The sequence below is a fragment of the Oncorhynchus clarkii genome, unplaced genomic scaffold (assembly GCF_045791955.1).
Source record: "Oncorhynchus clarkii lewisi isolate Uvic-CL-2024 unplaced genomic scaffold, UVic_Ocla_1.0 unplaced_contig_14020_pilon_pilon, whole genome shotgun sequence".
NCBI classification, from domain to species: domain Eukaryota; kingdom Metazoa; phylum Chordata; class Actinopteri; order Salmoniformes; family Salmonidae; genus Oncorhynchus; species Oncorhynchus clarkii.
In genome coordinates, this window is record NW_027258029.1 from 177,501 (window position 1) to 194,348 (window position 16,848).

A 16,848-nucleotide genomic window follows, 5' to 3' on the forward strand; every position below is an offset into this window, starting at 1 on the left:
GTGGCTGAGATAGACCCCTGTTGGGCTGGTCTACTGGGGGATATAGGCTGGTCTACTGGGAGATATAGGCTGGTCTACTGGGGGACTTCCTGTGCTAGCCGACTGTGGAGCTGTGGCTGAGATAGACCCCTGTTGGGCTGGTCTACTGGGGGACTTCCTGTGCTAGCCGACTGTGGAGCTGTGGCTGAGATAGACCCCTGTTGGGCTGGTCTACTGGGGGACTTCCTGTGCTAGCCGACTGTGAAGCTGTGGCTGAGATAGACCCCTGTTGGGCTGGTCTACTGGGGGATATATGCTGGTCTACTGGGAGATATAGGCTGGTCTACTGGGGGACTTCCTGTGCTAGCCGACTGTGGAGCTGTGGCTGAGATAGACCCCTGTTGGGCTGGTCTACTGGGGGATATAGGCTGGTCTACTGGGAGATATAGGCTGGTCTACTGGGAGATATAGGCTGGTCTACTGGGGGACTTCATGTGCTAGCCGACTGTGGAGCTGTGGCTGAGATAGACCCCTGTTGGGCTGGTCTACTGGGGGACTTCCTGTGCTAACTGACTGTGGAGCTGTGGCTGAGATAGACCCCTGTTGGGCTGGTCTACTGGGGGATATAGGCTGGTCTACTGGGGGACTTCCTGTGCTAGCCGACTGTGGAGCTGTGGCTGAGATAGACCCCTGTTGGGCTGGTCTACTGGGGGATATGGGCTGGTCTACTGGGGGATATAGGCTGGTCTACTGGGGGATATAGGCTGGTCTACTGGGGGATATAGGCTGGCCTACTAGGGATATAGGCTGGTCTACTGGGGATATATGCTGGTCTACTGGGGAAATAGGCTGGTCTACTTGGAGATATAGGCTGGTCTACTGGGGGATATAGGCTGGTCTACTTGGAGATATAGGCTGGTCTACTGGGGAATATAAGCTGGTCTACTGGGGGATATAGGCTGGTCTACTTGGAGATATAGGCTGGTCTACCGGGGGATATAGGCTGGTCTACTGGGGTATATAGGCTGGTCTAATGGGGGATATAGGCTGGTCTACTGGGGGATATAGGCTGGCCTACTGGGGGATATAGGCTGGTCTACTGGGGGATATAGGCTGGTCTACTGGGGGATATAGGCTGGCCTACTGGGAGATATAGGCCGGTCTACAAGGGGATATAGGGGGATATAGGCTGGTCTACTGGGGGATATAGGCTGGTCTACTGGGGATATAGGCTGGTCTACTGGGGGATATAGGCTGGTCTACTGGGGATATAGGCTGGCCTACTGGGGGATATAGGCTGGTCTACTGGGGGATATAGGCTGGTCTACTGGGGGATATAGACTGACCTACTGGGGGATATAGGCTGGTCTAATGGGGGATATAGGCTGGCCTACTGGGGGATGTAGGCTGGTTTACTGGGGGATGTAGGCTGGTTTACTGGGGGATATAGGCTGGTCTAATGGGGGATATAGGCTCTCCTACTGGGGGGTATATGCTGGTCTACTGGGGGATATAGGCTGTTCTACTGGGGGATATAGGCTGGTCTACTGGGGGATATAGGCTGGTCTACTGGGGGATATAGGCTAGTCTACTGGAGGATATAGGCTGGTCTACTGGGGGATATAGGCTGGTCTACTTGGAGAAATAGGCTGGTCTACTGGGGGATATAGGCTGGTCTACTAGGGGATATAGGCTGGTCTACTGGGGGATATAGGCTGGTCTACTGGGGGATATAGGCTGGTCTACTGGGGGATATAGGCTGGTCTACTAGGGAATATAGGGGGATATAAGCTGGTCTCCTGGGGGATATAGGCTGGTCTACTGGGGGATATAGGCTGGTCGACTAGGGGATGTAGGGGGATATAGAATGACCTACTGGGGGATATAGGCTGGTCTACTGGGGTATATAGGCTGGTCTAATGGGGGATATAGGCTGGTCTACTGGGGGATATAGGCTGGCCTACTGGGGGATATAGGCTGGTCTACTGGGGGATATAGGCTGGTCTACTGGGGGATATAGGCTGGCCTACTGGGAGATATAGGCCGGTCTACAAGGGGATATAGGGGGATATAGGCTGGTCTACTGGGGGATATAGGCTGGTCTACTGGGGATATAGGCTGGTCTACTGGGGGATATAGGCTGGTCTACTGGGAATATAGGCTGGCCTACTGGGGGATATAGGCTGGTCTACTGGGGGATATAGGCTGGTCTACTGGGGGATATAGACTGACCTACTGGGGGATATAGGCTGGTCTAATGGGGGATATAGGCTGGTCTACTAGGGAATATAGGGGGATATAAGCTGGTCTCCTGGGGGATATAGGCTGGTCTACTGGGGGATATAGGCTGGTCGACTAGGGGATGTAGGGGGATATAGAATGACCTACTGGGGGATATAGGCTGGTCTACTGGGGTATATAGGCTGGTCTAATGGGGGATATAGGCTGGTCTACTGGGGGATATAGGCTGGCCTACTGGGGGATATAGGCTGGTCTACTGGGGGATATAGGCTGGTCTACTGGGGGATATAGGCTGGCCTACTGGGAGATATAGGCCGGTCTACAAGGGGATATAGGGGGATATAGGCTGGTCTACTGGGGGATATAGGCTGGTCTACTGGGGATATAGGCTGGTCTACTGGGGGATATAGGCTGGTCTACTGGGGATATAGGCTGGCCTACTGGGGGATATAGGCTGGTCTACTGGGGGATATAGGCTGGTCTACTGGGGGATATAGACTGACCTACTGGGGGATATAGGCTGGTCTAATGGGGGATATAGGCTGGCCTACTGGGGGATGTAGGCTGGTTTACTGGGGGATGTAGGCTGGTTTACTGGGGGATATAGGCTGGTCTAATGGGGGATATAGGCTCTCCTACTGGGGGATATAGGCTGGTCTACTGGGGGATATAGGCTGTTCTACTGGGGGATATAGGCTGGTCTACTGGGGGATATAGGCTGGTCTACTGGGGGATATAGGCTAGTCTACTGGAGGATATAGGCTGGTCTACTGGGGGATATAGGCTGGTCTACTTGGAGAAATAGGCTGGTCTACTGGGGGATATAGGCTGGTCTACTAGGGGATATAGGCTGGTCTACTGGGGGATATAGGCTGGTCTACTGGGGGATATAGGCTGGTCTACTGGGGGATATAGGCTGGTCTACTAGGGAATATAGGGGGATATAAGCTGGTCTCCTGGGGGATATAGGCTGGTCTACTGGGGGATATAGGCTGGTCGACTAGGGGATGTAGGGGGATATAGAATGACCTACTGGGGGATATAGGCTGGCCTACTGGGGGATATAGGCTGGTCTACTGGGGGATATAGGCTGGTCTACTGGGGGATATAGGCTGGTCTACTGGGGATATAGGCTGGTCTACTGGGGGATATAGGCTGGTCTACTGGGGGATATAGGCTGGTCTACTGGGGGATATAGACTGACCTACTGGGGGATATAGGCTGGTCTACTGGGGGATATAGGCTGGTCTACTGGGGGATATAGGCTAGTCTACTGGAGGATATAGGGGGATGTAAAAAAAAACATCTACAAAGGAAGACACTTTCTAGCCTAAATGCAAAGCCTCCTTATTTTCAAGCATCATGGCTGCATCATGGTATGGGTATGCTTGTCATCAGCAAATACTGGGGAGTTTTTCAGGATGAAAATAAACAGAACAGAGCTAAGAACAGGCAAAATCATAGAGGAAAACCTGGTTCAGTTTGCTTTTACACCAGACACTGGGAGAGGAATTCACCTTTCAGCAGGACAATAATCTACAAAACAAGGCCACATCTACACTGGAGTTGCTTACCAAGAAGAAATCGAATGTTCTTGAGTTGCCTAGTTACAGTTTTTACTTAAATCGGCTTGAAAATCTATGGCAAGACTTGGAAATGGCTTGTCTAGCGATGATCAACAACAAACTTGACAGAGCTTGAAGAATTTTAATAAGAATAATCCACGTTTGCAAAGCTCTTAGATATTTATCCAGAAAGACTCAACAGCTGTAATCGCTGCCAAAGGTGCTTCTACAACATATTGACTCGGGGCTGTAAATACTTATGTAAATAAGATATTTCTGTATTTCATTTACCAATACATTTGAAAATCATGTCTAAAAAAACAACAACATGTTTTTCACTTTGTCATTATGTGGGTATTGTGATGTCTTTATTGGGGTATTGTGATGTCATTATCGGGGTATTGTGATGTCTTATTGGGGTATTGTGATGTCATTATCGGGGTATTGTGATGTCTTATTGGGGTATTGTGATGTCATTATCGGGGTATTGTGATGTCTTATTGGGGTATTGTGATGTCATTATCGGGGTATTGTGATGTCTTATTGGGGTATTGTGATGCCATTATTGGGGTATTGTGATGTCATTATTGGGGTATTGTGATGTCTTATTGGGGTATTGTGATGCCATTATTGGGGTATTGTGATGTCTTATTGGGGTATTGTGATGCCATTATTGGGGTATTGTGATGTCATTATTGGGGTATTGTGATGTCATTATTGGGGTATTGTGATGCCATTATTGGGGTATTGTGATGTCATTATTGGGGTATTGTGATGTCATTATTGGGGTATTGTGATGTCATTATGGGGTATTGTGATGTCATTATTGGGGTATTGTGATGTCATTATTGGGGTATTGTGATGTCATTATGGGGTATTGTGATGTCATTATTGGGGTATTGTGATGTCATTATTGGGGTATCGTGTGTAGATGTAAAAAAAAAAAAAAAGTCAATATAATTTTAAATTCAGGTCGTAACACAACGAAATGTGGAATAAATCGAGGGGTATGAATAGTCTCTGAAGGCGCCTGTATGTGTGTGTGTGTGAGAGAGAGAGATAGTTTTTCATCTTCTGTAAATTACAATGGCCTCACATCCCGAAAAAAGACGGTTCAGACAGTATTACTATATGTTATATAATATATATATTAGTCTATATGTTTATAGTGTGTAAGTGATGTTTTGTCGACGACAACAAATGTATTGAGTACATTGCCGCTAGGCTGAATCAGTTTGAGGATATGATTGCGCTGCATTAGCAAGTTAATGTAGGGACCGAAAACATGTGTAGACTTCCCCTTTGAAACCGCTTTATATTGAGGACTGGCGGCTGGATGAAAGCCGCAGAGAAGGACGAGGACCCACAAACAAACAAAGTATGCATTTGTTTTGTTTACGTTTCTCTTCTAATTGTTCCTTTAGTTCTTCTGTCTCGCGCTCTTAATGCGATTCTTTCCGGTTCCGCTCGGTCAGACCGGGGGGGTCACAGAAACAATATCCCTTTCCACCCCAACCCCCGCCTCGCTCTAATCACATTCATTAACCAGCTAAATAAAAGGAAAAGCAACAAACAATAATAATAATAATAATAATAATAATTAATATCACCCAAACTAATGCGAATTTACTGGCTAAAGGTGGTCCTAATGAAGTAGAATGATATGCAGGCCTACATTAAATACATGAATGAAGTAGAATGATACGCAGGCCTACATTAAATACATTAATGAAGTAGAATGATATGCAGGCCTACATTAAATACATTAATAAAGTAGAATGATTTGCAGGCCTACATTAAATACATTAATGAAGTAGAATGATTTGCAGGCCTACATTAAATACATTAATGAAGTAGAATGATACACAGGCCTACATTAAATACATTAATGAAGTAGAATGATACACAGGCATACATTAAATACATGAATAAAGTAGAATGATACGCAGGCCTACATTAAATACATTAATAAAGTAGAATGATATGCAGGCCTACATTAAATACATTAATGAAGTAGAATGATACGCAGGCCTACATTAAACACATGAATGAAGTAGAATGATACGCAGGCCTACATTAAACACATGAATGAAGTAGAATGATACGCAGGCCTACATTAAACACATGAATGAAGTAGAATGATACGCAGGCCTACATTAAATACATGAATGAAGTAGAATGATATGCAGGCATACATTAAATACATGAATGAAGTAGAATGATATGCAGGCCTACATTAAATACATGAATAAAGTAGAATGATATACAGGCCTACATTAAATACATGAATGAAGTAGAATGATATGCAGACCTACATTAAATGCATTAAGTAGAATGATACGCAGGCCTACATTAAATACATGAATGAATGAAGTAGAATGATATGCAGGCCTACATTAAATACATTAATGAAGTAGAATGATACGCAGGCCTACATTAAATACATGAATGAAGTAGAATGATACGCAGGCCTACATTAAATACACGAATGAAGGGGTTTCATCTGTATGTGACATAGCTACTGTAGGCGACTGTTTTGGATCCAAAATCGGCCTAAATTACACTGCGACAACAAATGCGCAGTGGAGATCCAGCACCCCCCACCTTTACATAAACCTCACTATTGTTATTTTAATGCTGCACTTTAATTATTTATTACTTTTATTTTCTTTCTTTAGGTATTTTCTCTTAAAACTGCATTGTTGGTTTAAGGGCTTGTAAAGGAAGCGTTTGCGACTGTGAGGTCCTGTCGGTGGGATTTTGTATTCGGCGCACGTCATAAATACAATTTGATTTGATCGATCGAGAAAAACGTGAATGTATCGGGACCATGATTATATGGCGTTAAAATAGGTTATAAATTCAGTTCAGTTATTGGCATTACTCTCACCAATAGTATTTTATTTTAGGATCTTTCTCCCAGAAGGAACACGAGAAAAAAATTGGATGCAAACTCAGTTATTGTCTCCTTGTAGCGTTTGATTAAAAAAAAAACGATAGGTTTTAAGTATTATTTATTTATATATAGAGGAAATTGTTTCATGTTTCGTTATCCGAAATCATTGCAACAAAAACGAAATATACCCCTATAATAATAGTAATAATAATAATAATAATGAATAGGTAGTAATAATAGTTATTAACACATTACCACTTATATGTTTTCATGGTTTGAAAATAAATCCCTGGTATGTTTTTCGGATAAAGGCCTATAGAATTGACTAATATGTGTGGCCTGCAGAGAGAAAATATTCAAACGCTGTAAAAACCGTTTTAATAAGGCTGTTAAGACCCGACTTATATAATCAAATATTTTCCTTCTCACAAAATAATATAATCAGTATATTTTCCAACTTTGACGCAGTGGGTTTTTAGGGCGTGTATTATTTTAATCGAAGATATGTTATATGTTCCCCCCTTTTAGTCCTTCTGCTATATCCTACGACAGTTAACCCCACTGTTCCTAGACCAGTTAACCCGCTGTTCCTAGGCCGTCATTGAAAATAAGAATTTGTTCTTAAACTGACTTGCCTAGTTAAATAAAGGTAAAATAAAAATAAACATGCGCTTTGTTATGCCGAGAAGTAGAAATGACATCACTATAAAATCATAAACGTAAATTACCCTCCTCTCCTAAACTAGGCGGAGAAAGAAACGGACGGTTGGTTTGCACTTCACAAACTCCTGTCTGTTTTTTATGTTGGCCGAATAACGGTTGTTTTAATGTTGCTGTTCTGTTCAGGGAGACAACTCCAATAGAGGTCACTTCAGAGCCAAAGACACCAATGGAGGGTTCTGAGTTTATGGGCATATTGTGTAAGAGTGAAAGAGTGAATTGAATATTGTGTTTAAGTGCTTCTTTATGTCTTTATAAATATCCATGCAAGGTGTTTAAACAGCCTTTAGAGAGGTTTTAACTGTCTGGTATAACACGATGCACACATCTCAGTCACAATATTACTCATTTTGATTATTGATTTAAATGATTTACAATTATTGATTGAATGAATAATTGATATTGAAACAACAACAACAACAACAAAAACGATATTTTACAAGGTGTTTTTTTAAAATTTTTACACCGTATTTACGACAAGGAAACGACGTCACAATGACATCAAGTCAATATCTTTTCTGTCTTATTGCGCTCTGGTGAATGGCTTCTTAAACGTCACTATGAATAAAACGTCGCTATTTATGTTGTGTTTTGTTTCGCCCGCCCCGTTGTCGCGGGAGGCAGAAGGGTCAGGGTCGCGGAGGGGGGGGAGCAGAGCGAGACAAGGCGAGTAAAATTGGTCGCTGTCTCAACGCTTTGTTCTGCACTCAATTGTCTCTGTGTCGTTCGTGAACCCTGGGACCCGAACTACCAACCGACCAGCGCTCTGATGATGTTTTCCAGAGAGAGAGTGAGAGTGAGAGAGACAGAGAGAGACAGAGAGAGAGAGAGACATAGAGAGACAGAGAGAGAGACAGACAGAGACAGAAAAAGAATGAGAGACAGAGAGAGAATGAGAGACAGAGAGAGAATGAGAGACAGAGAGACAGAGAGAGAGACAGAGAGACAGAGAGAGAGACATAGAGAGAGAGAGACAGAGAGAGGGTAGAGGAGAGAGAGAGAAACACACGTCTGTCTGATGCCTCCCTACTCTCTCGTTGCTGCTCTAAGGCCAAGTCATGGTTGATTTACATACCTAATAATACGTTGAGTTCTTCCTCTCCTGACATGGACCGGGCTTCAGTTCAAAGCCAAACTAACCAGCACGTTAACACAGGGTACAGTCTATACGCCTAATAAACACACACACACACACACACACACACACGGTGCCTGTAGATCAGAACACTATAACGTAGTCAGAAGTAGTCAGAGGTAGTCTGAGGTATTTATAAACCACTAGGCGACAGTCTCAAAGGGGATCGAGGCTCAAAAGTTGTCGTGCTTTAACAACAACAGGTGGGTGATGACGCTGAGAAGAGCTAGAAGTTTCCCCCCCTATAGGTACCGATCTAGGATCAGTGCCCCCACCCCACCCCAAAATCGGTTATTTTTTTCCTAAAAGTGCAGGATCCGGATGACAGACAGTTGTTGCCGTCATTCATTCGTCTGTGCCATTACTACAAGCAGTCGACTCAACGACGAGTCGCGTTTAACGTTGTGTTCGTTGGCCGTTGGATAGAGAGAGTATCATGGGGAAAGCTGGTGAGAGACAGAGAGAGATGGGGGGGGGGGGGGGGGTAGTTTGGTAAAGTGGAACTCCGTGACAGATGCGCAAGCGCGCGGGGACCACAGCCTTGCAGGTGCACGTGTGTGCGTGTGACGTGCCAGTGTGTGTGTGTGTATATTGATACCATTGTGTGTCTCGTTGTGCGTTCGTGCGTGTGTAGGAAAAGAGAGAGAGAGAGTGAAAGAGAGAAAGAGGGGGAGGGGGGGGGGGACATGAGCGCACATTGAGAGCGCGGCTCTTTTGACTCCCTCTCGGTGTGATCATTTCACGCTCCCCTCCAAGGCCTTTCCACCTAAAGTGTTTAGTCTCAGATCACTGCGCCCTGTGCAGTGTCGCAATAGGGAGCGGAAGGGTCGAATTATTTCACCCCTTTATACAACTCACCAAAAAGTACTGTTGCGAGAGAGAAAAGAGAGAAAGGAAAAAAAAAAGTGTGTGAGGAGGGAGAGAGGAGGAAGAGGGGAAGCGTTAGAGAAAAGTTTTTTGTTCTTTTCTCCCCCCAACACTCCCCCCCCCACCCAACACCCCCCCACACATCCATCGCTTCCCCCGCCCAGCTCCAAGCCCAACGGGAGCAGAATGGAAGTAGAGGCCGAGGGTCATGTGTTGAGGCCGGGACGAGCAGGTAGGTAAGGGCCGTTGGCTGCTTCTCTCTATGCTAACAACTCTCATAGACCTGACGCTTTTAGGCGACTTACTAATGATGAAGTATTACCACACAACGATATTATCATTGTCAAACAGGAATGCGTTTTTAGCTTTGGCTTCAGTTTTCTCCAATGTGAAGTTTCCAACAGGGTGAGTTTTTTTTTTCAATGACGTTCAATCTATAACTTTTTCTGAAGTAATTTAACTCGATTTCCGTTTGAACTTTTTTTTAATTAAGGGGCCTATATTTTTTAAGTGGCGCGTGTAGCACATGTTTTTGGTGAGATTCTCCAAGAGACGTTTAACCAGCCAGACTCTAGATACAGTCCGTGTTGTCAGTGTTGTCAGGCTACTTAACAGTTTGCATTGGGGCTGTTCTTGAATTCAGTAATTGATGCATCCTGTATATATTCCGCATTGCTTTAAGGCCGTTGTGTAACGTTCAGACTTGTGTTATATGCAGATGATAAAAGTCGGTGTTTTATGAAGTCGATTCGTGTGTGTTTGTTTTTTATTTTTTTGACGGTATATCAGGTGTTTTACGCGTGACGCGTGACGCGTGACGCGTACAGAAGACAGACCTGCGACAGGTGTGCTGCTAGCGATGACTTGGCAGATGTTAAACATGACTTTGGGATTCTGAACAAGTGGCTAATCTAGTTCGGTTAATCTCAAACTCGGCTAATCTAATCTATGCATCTGTTCATATGTATTTCTCCATTTTATAGGGAGGAGGGAGGGGGGGGACATGAGCACACATTGAGAGAGGGGCCCCCTCTCTTATATCAGTATTACCCACGTGTATGGTGTCAATGCACTGTACAAAAATACAGGATCAATCACAGCAGTCTGTCGAGGAGAGGACAGAGGCTCATTGGGTGAAGGTCTTGTCTTCACACACAAACGCACGCAACAGTGGAGAAAGGGCCTCTGCAAGCCACACGCACACAGGCACACACACACACACACACACACACACACAAACGCTTTAACCAAGTCGCCTCACTGGTGTCATGGAATATATTGAGTCTCTTGTTGTTCGACTGTAATATTTACATCCTAAATCAGAGCGTGATCTGCTGAAACGTTTACCGTGTTTACTGTGTTCACGCGTTACCATGGTCCCCGACTCGGGTTCGGCTTTTTCATATCATTCATTTGAATGTAGGCTACAAATAGCTCTTCCTAATTATACTTTAATTTTTTTTGATGCTTCAAATTATGTCGAAATCATGACAAAAAAATTATAATATACAGGTTTGACACGTTTAAAAAGAAAACAAAAGCCCCCCTAGTTAAATGTGTATAAATCCTATTGTGTTGATCCAGAGGGAATACATATTAGCGATAACAGACATCAGTTCATTTTCGATTCGTTGCTTAATATATATATATATATTTTTTTTTTTAAAGTATGTTTGAGAAAAATGTGAAAATGTCTGATAGTGTCGCCATTGCATGTTATAACATAGCCTCTAGTCTAGACATATTTATACTGGCCAAACCAAAAAAAATGATGCACGTGTTGTTGTCTTGCCTTCCGGGTTGCACTTTTTACAACATTTAAAATTGTCTATTTTAAATTCTTGAATTTGCATGCTCGTAACAAACACACACATCTGCAACAACTGATCGAAGTTCCTACTTCTCTTGTGGTCTGAGGTGTTTTTTCCGTTGCAAGCTATTTTTTTTTGGGGGGGGGGGGGGGGGTGGAAACAGCGCCAACATTAGCAATAGTTATCGATTAGTTATATTAGTAATAGTTATCAATATATATTCTCTGGGTTCTAAACGACGGTTGATTATCTAAATAAATATCTGCATTTTTTTCAAACTCAAAACTAGGCCTACCTATTCCAACTTTTCAGAAACCCCCTTCGATTCTATTGATACCACTAAAGACATATAGTGAGTTTAAGTGAAACCAGGTCTAACCGTCCCCCCCCCCCCTCCTCCTAAATTAGTATTGGTTCAGAATATTCATAAAAACCAACAGGGTTGTTTTAACTGTTGGTTTTTATGTTAAACTACGGCAACACAGAAGAACAAGGCGATCGAACCTCACGCGCATCAATTCCATACCGGAAACCCGCTGAGGTGACATTTTGATACAAACGTCCGTTTTTTTGTTGTCATTATTATGACGTGTATAGACATTCCAAAATGGTGCTCATTATTTACGACGCCACGCGTAAAGGGGCGTCAGGTACTAACTGTACTAACAGGCGTGGTTAGGCCTGTCACGTAATACGATGTGTTATTATAGGCCGCCCCGCTTCTAACTGGCCTATTCATTTGTGCCGGTCTCAACAACGTTGCGTCACTGCATTCATTACACAACCATGACACCGTTATAAACCCATTACGTATTACTGAAAGTAGCCCGTAATATAGTCTATGTCGTGTATTTTAAGTTCTTCGATTTAGCCAAACAATCGATTATTTACTTTGACTAAATCAAATGCGCGCGCCCCCCCCCCCCCACCTTCTTCTTGTTTCTTTACGGTGATTTATTGTAAGAGTTGTGATTATCATGATGGATAATGTTGTATTGTGAAAGGATGCCCGGCCCTATATGTCAATGCAAATATATTTCATTCATTGATAATGTAATGCGCGATAACACGTGTTGTATTTTTCCGTGAGAGAGGGATGCGAAGGGGGGAGGGAGGTGTATAGAAACCGACAGAACATTCTCTCGCTTTCATCTGGTTGTGGGGTTCAGGACTGGGCCTCCGGTCTACAGAAGGAGAGGTAATAGGATTTGTGTGACTGAATAACCTTTGAACCCGACGGTGCTCTGCAGAGAGCTAAATGAAACGGACCTCCCTAGATGGCCTGTGTGTACACCTTCCTCTGAGGGTGTGTGTGTCTCTTCACACGACTTCCTCTCTTTAATTACGTCAGGGAGGGTATAGACAGGGAGGGTATAGACAGGGAGGGTATAGAGGGGGAGGGTATAGAGGGGGAGGGTATAGACAGGGAGGGTATAGACAGGGAGGGTAACGACAGGGAGGGTATAGACAGGGAGGGTAACAACAGGGAGGGGAGGGTAACGACAGGGAGGGGAGGGTAACAACAGGGAAGGTATAGACAGGGAGGGTATAGACAGGGAGGGTAACGACAGGGAGGGTATAGACAGGGAGGGTATAGACAGGGAGGGTATAGACAGGGAGGGTAGAGACAGGGAGAGTAGAGACAGGGAGGGTAACGACAGGGAGGGTAGAGACAGGGAGGGTATAGACAGGGAGGGTAAAGACAGGGAGGGTAACGACAGGGAGGGTATAGACAGGGAGGGTATAGACAGGGAGGGTAAAGACAGGGAGGGTATAGAGAGGGAGGGTATAGACAGGGAGGGGAGGGTATAGACAGGGAGGGTATAGACAGGGAGGGTATAGACAGGGAGGGTAACGACAGGGAGGGTATAGACAGGGAGGGGAGGGTATAGACAGGGAGGGTATAGACAGGGAGGGTAGAGACAGGGAGGGTATAGACAGGGAGGGTATAGACAGGGAGGATAACGACAGGGAGGGTATAGACAGGGAGGGTAACGACAGGGAGGGTAAAGAGAGGGGGAAATCTAAGCCTAGCTTGGTAACTGCCAACAGAGGGTATAGACAGGGAGGGAATAGACAGGGAGGGAATAGACAGGGCGGGTATAGACAGGGAGGGTAACGACAGGGAGGGTAACGACAGGGAGGGTATAGAGAGGGGGAAATCTAAGCCTAGCTTGGTAACTGCCAACAGAGGGTATAGACAGGGAGGGTAACGACAGGGAGGGTATAGAGAAGGGGAAATCTAAGCCTAGCTTGGTAACTGCCAACAGAGGGTATAGACAGGGAGGGTATAGACAGGGAGGGTATAGACAGGGAGGGTATAGACAGGGAGGGTAAAGAGAATGGGAAATCTAAGCCTAGCTTGGTAACTGCCAACATAATGGAAACACTTGAGTAATTGACGGATACAAAGTATATTGAAAGCAGGTGTTGCTCCTGAGTTAACGAATCAATGAACATCTCCTCATTCTTAGGGGTCGTGCTGCTGTTGCAGGCCATTATTTTGGCTACTATGTCTATGGATGGCAATGCTTCTGAACAGCTTCTATCCCCAAGACATAGGACTCCTGAACACCTAATCAAATGGCTACTCAGACTATTTGCATTGTACCCCACCCCCCCCCCCCCCTTCTTCAATGCAGCTGCTACTCTCTGTCGTTGTCATCTATGCATAGTCACTTAATTAACTCTACCTACATGTACATATTACCTCAACTAACCGCACATTGACTCTGTACCGGTACCCCCCTGTATATAGTCTCACGATTGTTATTTTACTGCTGCTCTTTAATTACTTCTTACTTTTATTTCTTATTCTTATCCGTATTTTTTTTCAACTGAATTGTTAGTTCGGGCATTTCACCGTAAAACACCTGTTGTATTCGGCGCGTGTGATTAATAACATTGGATTTGATTTGAATGCCCCCATCCCATCGTACAGGACACCAGTGGTCACTGAATGGTGTTTCGAGGAAGATGAAAACCCATGTAAACCATACGCCAATGGTCACCTCAGTCACCAGATCTCAACCCACCGTCAAAAAAACCAAAACAACAAATGACAGAATGTAATTATAGTTAGAATGTTGTCACGTCCGTCCCGATAAGAGTTCCAGATTAGAATCACGGAGCGTCGAAGCTGTTCTAGATGCTGATGACGAAACAATGCAGAGTAGCAGGAAAAACAACAACACGTTGACAAATGTTGACGTCCGGAGTAACTTCGACATTTTATGTTTGGAGAACGTGGGTTTGAGCGTCTAATTGCGCAGTTAAAGCTTGTCTATTAATAAGACCAGTTTACCTGTATGTAGGTCGTTAGTAGTTCGGGGTTTTCTGTCTCTCAACCCGTCTCATGGCGCTAATCCAACGGGTTTGGAGAGGGTGCATTTCGTCTACAACAGGTCCAAGTTCAGACCCTTGTTAAGCCCAGGTTCTGTCAAATACAAATACAAATCTATTGGTCACGTACACATGCTTAGCAGATGTAATTGCCGGTGTAATGAAATGCTTGTGTTTCTAGCTCCAACAGTGCAGTAATATCTAACAAGTAATATCTAACAATTTCACAACAATACACAACAATACACACACACCCGGTTGGTCACACACACACACACACACACACACACACACACACGTTCGCTCTGTGATTGACAGGACCCCCTGGTAACGCTCTGTGTGCGCGGGCGTGTGATAGTGCGCGTCCCTCCGCTGCCGTCTCTGACCCGTGAAATAATAATTTATAGAATTGTCTATTGAAGGAGGTGCACCGTGGGCACGTTACTCTGTTACTCCCTCCCGATCCGTAGCGGGTCCGTGGTTTATACCGTGGGGTAGACCATCGGTTACAGACCCGGAAGTCAACGAGGAAAGAGAAGGGAGGAACGTCATATTGTTGACGGAACTACTAACCTTTGATAAGGAGGACGAGCCAGAAGACAACATATATGCATGTTTATTTTGTTGCCTTTAATTTAAAAGTTTGTAAAATGTCTCCCACAAATATTGTTTTTGCCTAGTGGTTAGAGTGTAGAGGAGGCAGGTAGCCTAGTGATTAGAGTGTAGAGGAGGCAGGTAGCCTAGTGGTTAGAGTGGAGGGGAGGCAGGTAGACTAGTGGTTAGAGTGTAGAGGAGGCAGGTAGCTGAGTGGTTAGAGGCAGGTAGACTAGTGGTTAGAGTGTAGAGGAGGCAGGTAGTCTAGTGGTTAGAGTGGAGAGGAGGCAGGTAGACTAGTGGTTAGAGTGAGAGGAGGCAGGCAGCCTAGTGGTTAGAGTGTAGAGGAGGTAGGTAGCCTAGTGGTTAGAGTGTAGAGGAGGCAGGTAGTCTAGTGGTTAGAGTGTGGAGGAGGCAGGTAGTCTAGTGGTTAGAGTGTAGAGGAGGCAGGTAGTCTAGTGGTTAGAGTGTAGAGGAGGCAGGTAGCCTAGTGGTTAGAGGCAGGTAGACTAGTGGTTAGAGTGTAGAGGAGGCAGGTAGTCTAGTGGTTAGAGTGTAGAGGAGGCAGGTAGTCTAGTGGTTAGAGTGTAGAGAAGGCAGGTAGCCTAGTGGTTAGAGTGTAGAGGAGGCAGGTAGCCTAGTGGTTAGAGTGGAGAGGTGGCAGGTAGCCTAGTGGTTAGAGTGGAGAGGAGGCAGGCAGCCTAGTGATTAGAGTGTAGAGGAGGCAGGTAGACTAGTGGTTAGAGTGTAGAGGCGGTAGGTAGTCTAGTGGTTAGAGTGTAGAGGAGGCAGGTAGTCTAGTGGTTAGAGTGTAGAGGAGGCAGGTAGCCTAGTGGTTAGAGTGGAGAGGAGGCAGGCAGCCTAGTGGTTAGAGTGTAGAGGAGGCAGGTAGTCTAGTGGTTAGAGTGTAGAGGAGGCAGGTAGCCTAGTGGTTAGAGTGTAGAGGCGGTAGGTAGCCTAGTGGTTAGAGTGTAGAGGAGGCAGGTAGTCTAGTGGTTAGAGTGTAGAGGCGGTAGGTAGCCTAGTGGTTAGAGGAGGCAGGTAGCCTAGTGGTTAGAGTGTAGAGGTGGCAGGTAGCCTAGTGGTTAGAGTGTAGAGGAGGCAGGTAGCCTAGTGGTTAGAGTGGAGAGGAGGCAGGTAGTCTAGTGGTTAGAGTGTAGAGGAGGCAGGTAGTCTAGTGGTTAGAGTGTAGAGGTGGCAGGGAGCCTAGTGGTTAGAGTGTAGAGGAGGCAGGTAGCCTAGTGGTTAGAGTGTAGAGGTGGCAGGTAGACTAGTGGTTAGAGTGTAGAGGAGGCAGGGTAGTCTAGTGGTTAGAGTGTAGAGGAGGCAGGTAGTCTAGTGGTTAGAGTGTAGAGGCGGTAGGTAGCCTAGTGGTTAGAGTGTAGAGGAGGTAGGTAGCCTAGTGGTTAGAGTGTAGAGGAGGCAGGTAGTCTAGTGGCTAGAGTGTAGAGGAGGCAGGTAGCCTAGTGGTTAGAGTGTAGAGGAGGCAGGTAGACTAGTGGTTAGAGTGTAGAGGAGGCAGGTAGACTAGTGGTTAGAGTGGAGTGGTGGCAGGTAGCTTATGGTTAGAGTGTAGAGGAGGCAGGCAGCCTAGTGGTTAGAGTGTAGAGGAGGCAGGTAGACTAGTGGCTAGAGTGGAGGGGTGGCAGGTAACCTAGTGGCTAGAGTGGAGGGGTGGCAGGTAGTCTAGCTAGGGTT

At 45.3% G+C, this 16,848-nt stretch overlaps 1 protein-coding gene across 1 annotated transcript in view; it reads right to left on the reverse strand.

Annotated features, from left to right (window-relative positions):
• The window catches only part of LOC139394581 (zinc finger CCHC domain-containing protein 7-like), a 120,706-nt gene extending 106,055 nt beyond the window's left edge, over positions 1-14,651 (reverse strand). Inside the window, exon 1 of the mRNA XM_071142682.1 lies at positions 14,519-14,651. The gene's annotated coding sequence lies outside the window, so the exon portion shown is untranslated. The remainder of the gene's footprint in view (positions 1-14,518) is intronic.
• Positions 14,652-16,848: the final 2,197 nt, after the last annotated feature.